The sequence below is a fragment of the Nicotiana tabacum genome, chromosome 15 (assembly GCF_000715075.1).
Source record: "Nicotiana tabacum cultivar K326 chromosome 15, ASM71507v2, whole genome shotgun sequence".
Lineage (NCBI taxonomy): Eukaryota > Viridiplantae > Streptophyta > Magnoliopsida > Solanales > Solanaceae > Nicotiana > Nicotiana tabacum.
This window is the reverse complement of record NC_134094.1, coordinates 110,662,676-110,667,675: the sequence shown is the minus strand read 5'-3', so window position 1 is coordinate 110,667,675 and position 5,000 is coordinate 110,662,676. Positions and strand designations below refer to the sequence as shown.

Below are 5,000 nucleotides of genomic sequence, written 5' to 3'. Positions count from 1 at the left end.
AGTCTCTGCACCTATCCTTTTTTTCTGAACCTTTGTTTGTTTTCGGAAAACAGGATTTGGCTCAGGATTGCCCATTTTTGTTAATTCCAGGGTTTCTCTGAATTTGAAAGTGATCACTTAGTAAGTTTCCATACCAAGGCTCAATCCAATTAAGTCCGTAGCGTCTACCGATTTCGCCATATCCCCCTTTCTTTTTGAGATTAGGATCTCGTTGTGATGTCATTCCTTTTTCTTTTTCTTTCATTTATACTGGAACCATTGAATTCATTAGATACCGATTCCTATCTCGAAAACGTGTTTTCTCCTCTTTGATTTTCTTAACTATCTTCTATAGGAGACCTTTTTTTGTCCAATCAAAAATGATTTTATCATTTCGGAATCCGCAATTCAATATAGATGGATATATACCCCATCTATATGTCTCTCTTCCTGCCATTTTGCCATTCAATTTGGAATACTTGAACGGTCGATTCTTTTTTTTATCTTCACTTTCGCCTGAAAGCGGAGGAATGTCTCATTAGTTATAACTAACCATTCCATTAAACAATTAGAATTTGAAATAAATATAGAATGAGAGATATATATGATATAGAATAAAATATAGAACTGTAATAAAAAATCAAAAGGATTTCAAATGACAAAAAAAGAAATGAAAAAGAACATTTACCATTCAAATGGAAAATGAAAAAAAAGAATATTAACAATATTTACAATCACTATTTAATAATATTAGTATTAGAATTGTTATTAGAATTGTGATAAATCGAAATTCTATATCGCTATATTAATCCTTATGTTCTAGAATATTCAATATAATATTGAATAGTTAATAACTAAGATTCCAATTCCAATAGTTTAGTCAATTACTATGCATATAAGATTTCTGTTATGTGGGCCCGCTTAGCTCAGAGGTTAGAGCATCGCATTTGTAATGCGATGGTCATCGGTTCGATTCCGATAGCCGGCTTTTCCCTATTCTTTTTTTTATTCCATTTTTTAGATGATTGATAATGTTCCTTTGAAATCAAAGAATATTGAAATAGCGCCTTCTTCCTTTTCCAAAAGCTATCAATTTATTATAGGAACTTCCAATTATGTCGGGAAAGGATTATATATATAATAGAAGGGGGTCTGTATATTTATCCAATTCATCCCATTCTTCTTTTCTTTATAGTAATAGTACAAGTACACTATTTCAGTAAACTTCGCTTCATTTAGTTCAGTTTAGTTTTAGTTTAGGTTTATTCTGTAAAATAAAATTCAATAAAAAATAAAATAAATAGAAATAAGAATTAATTCGAAATACTAAATAAGAAATAAGAATAAGGAGTCTTTATGTCGCGTTACCGAGGACCTCGTTTCAAAAAAATACGCCGCCTGGGGGCTTTACCAGGACTAACTAATAAAAAGCCTAGGAACGGAAGTGATCTTAGAAACCAATCGCGTTCCGGGAAAAAATCTCAATATCGTATTCGTCTAGAAGAAAAACAAAAATTGCGTTTTCATTATGGTCTTACAGAACGACAATTACTTAAATACGTTCGTATCGCCAGAAAAGCCAAGGGGTCAACAGGTCAAGTTTTACTACAATTACTTGAAATGCGTTTGGATAACATCCTTTTTCGATTGGGTATGGCTTCAACTATTCCCGCAGCCCGTCAATTAGTTAACCATCGACATATTTTAGTTAATGGTCGTATAGTAGATATACCGAGTTATCGCTGCAAACCCCGAGATATTATTACGGCAAAGGATGAACAAAAATCCAGAGCTCTGATTCAAATTTCTCTCGATTCATCCCCTCATGAGGAATTACCAAACCATTTGACCCTTCACCCATTCCAATATAAAGGATTAGTCAATCAAATAATAGATAGTAAATGGGTCGGTTTGAAAATAAATGAATTGCTAGTCGTAGAATATTATTCTCGTCAGACTTAAACCTCAGACTGAAACCGAGGGTTCGGAAAATTTTCTTCCCTTTAGGCGAAGTAAATTAACCTAAGGTTAAGTAAGATAAATCCGAGTTTGATCTGGATTTCCCCCATTTTTGTATCATAGACCAAGGATCTATTTTCATTCCTTGTCTACTCTTTTCTTTCCAGTATTTTGATTATTATTATTTTTTAGTATTCTATTTTACGCGTCACAGCAATTAGGAATTGAGAATCTATATCTTTAGATCAAAGAAGGGTCTAGCTGTTGGAATAATGGTATCCATTGCTATTTGAGCCCTTGTTGTTAGTAAAATTGGTGAATTAAGCGAAGGTACGGAAAGAGAGGGATTCGAACCCTCGGTAAACAAAAGCCTACATAGCAGTTCCAATGCTACGCCTTCAACCACTCGGCCATCTCTCCTACATAACGATTATGACCCAAAAACCGAGTGAATAGCGAGTCAGTCATAATCCATATTCCATTATTGGATAGGTATGATCAATCCATTTTAACTGAAAATTTTTCATCAAAGTCAAAGCAAAGAACGATTTTTCTTTCCTTCGAGGCTCCGGGATAAAGATACAATTTTGCGTAAAAATTGTGAAAAAAAAATTCGATTCATGTTTGCAAAAACAACGTTCCCTTCTTTTTCTTTTTCTGATATTTTTATAACGGATTAATTCAATGAATTAGAACGAATCAACTGATTGATGGTCTATATCTTTTAGACTATAGTTAATGGATACTCTTAAATCATAATTCTAATTATATAGACTATGATTCCATACCAGAAAAATTTTCAAATTACTTTTCGGTTTTGGAGTTCTCAACAACAAACACCTACCCCTCTATTAGAATAGAAATTCATAAAAAAAATTTAGATTTGATTGTATAGTGTATACCCGTTATGTACACAAAATTGGCAGTTATTCTATTTTCATCATAGAATGATTATTCGGTCTTTTTTCTTCTTTGTAATTTGTATCATGATTCAATCAAAATTTCTCGAGTTCTTCGAATTTGTAACTTCACCGAAATCGGAATAGTTCCTATACTACTACATTAGTATGAAATCGAATCGCCTTGAAATATTTCTTATTTCTTATCGATTCCTGTCAAAAAGGAACAATTGGAATAGAGGATTCATATCTTTTGTTTTTTTCTTAAAAAAAAAGAAGTTTTTATGTTATTTCGTACTATACAATTCTTTTCTTTGTGGGATCTTTTTCCCATGAGAGGTAATGAGAAGAATTCTAGAATGGATTGCTACCTATGCCTAGATCACGGATAAATGGAAATTTTATTGATAAGACCTTTTCAATTGTAGCCAATATCTTATTACGAGTAATTCCGACAACTTCAGGAGAAAAAGAGGCATTTACCTATTACAGAGATGGTGCGATTTGATTCTTTTTTTTTTATTTCATATTTAGTCATTTCTCTCAGTCTTACGAGGAGAAAAACACGTGATTCGAGAAAATTTTTGAAAAAATCTACGCTTTTTGAAGGTGAAGTTTGGAAATAGAACAATTCCTTCTGTCGTGTATCCTCGATTAATGCAACCTCAGATGCTATGTTTCGATTCTCGATTCTAGTATTAAGCGAAAGGTTACGCCTAGAGGTTCTGTATTACGGGTCAATCCTACTCTACTAGCGCTAATAGGCAGCAGAGGGGAAGAAGCACTACACCTAGGAATCAACAACACGAAAACTTTGTTCTAAGTCAGCCCTTTCCTTAGCGGGCTTGGGACTAAAAGAATGGTTGGGACAACAAACATCCATCTCGTTCGTCCTTTGGATACCCGTATAACCATCGAAGGCTATTGAAGTGACTAATTCCTGGAAATTAGGAGGCGTTAAAAACAAAGAAATTGTTGGAGTTATCTTATCATTTCTATCTAGTCCCAATAGGCTTGATGTTAAGAAAGAATCTCTTGCAGGAAGGTTGGCTAGAGATTTCTTGTAAAAACACTAGCCCTGCTGAGTTCATAATGAGAATATTTTCATCGTTGAATCTTTTTTGATTCTATGTATTATTCTCATTATGCACATAAGGGAGGAGCCGTATGAGGTGAAAATCTCACGTACGGTTCTGGAACGGAGATTCTTTCAATTGAATGACGACCGTAACGGATGTCGGCTCAATCCGAAGGAAATTACGCGGAAGCTTTGCAGAATTATTATGAAGCTATGCGACTAGAAATTGATCCCTATGATCGAAGTTATATACTCTATAATATAGGGCTTATCCACACAAGTAATGGAGAACATACGAAAGCTTTGGAATATTATTTTCGAGCACTAGAACGAAACCCATTCTTACCACAAGCTTTTAATAATATGGCCGTGATCTGTCATTACGTGCGACTATCTCCACTATAGAAAGAAAAAAAAAAAAGAAAAATCTAGTAAAGTAACTAGTAGAACCAAATAGGCTTTCTACATATGCATCGTCTAAAACAACGATTTTTATCAGCTGTAGCAAAGAAAGAAACTTCATAGAAGTCAAAATAGGAAAAAATAAAAATGCCTAGCAACTTTTTTCTATGGATATAAGGCTTTAATTGATAGAGATAGAGGAAGCACCGTAAAGATCAATTAGCGAGGTTTTGGGCCGATACAATAATAACTGCGTACTTATGTCATGATGGAAGAAATACTTATCTCATGATGTGAAATAAAAATTAGGAATTAACTTATGTAATAGAGTCGATCCACTAAAGTCTTGAGCAGCGGTGTAGGATCAGATCCCAAAGATAGTAAGTATTTTCTTTCTTATGAAAGAAAGTCTTTTTCAAAGATTCTATATAAATTTATCTATGAAACCGAGATAGTTACCTTTCATAAAATTCTAACACTAGTAGAAATGCCTATGCTTTATTCTTCTGAAGGTGGGAAAAAAGATAAAACTAAATAAACGGATTATTCATCCAAATTTCAGTTTGAAACTCATGTAATTAACCTATTTGGCTTTTGGTTAACCCTAAAACTGGGATAGATCCATGAGAAATCTCATTAGATTTTATTAGATATGGTATAGATCAAAATGGGACACCAAAAGA

General features: G+C 33.4%; 2 non-coding genes across 2 annotated transcripts; one reads left to right on the top strand and one right to left on the bottom strand.

Annotated features, from left to right (window-relative positions):
* Positions 1 to 894: 894 nt before the first annotated feature.
* TRNAT-UGU (transfer RNA threonine (anticodon UGU)) lies at positions 895 to 967 on the top strand. The gene has a single exon. It is a non-coding gene; the product is annotated as a tRNA-Thr (tRNA).
* A 1,304-nt stretch (positions 968 to 2,271) lies between these two features.
* On the bottom strand, positions 2,272 to 2,358 carry TRNAS-GGA (transfer RNA serine (anticodon GGA)). The gene has a single exon. It is a non-coding gene; the product is annotated as a tRNA-Ser (tRNA).
* Positions 2,359 to 5,000: the final 2,642 nt, after the last annotated feature.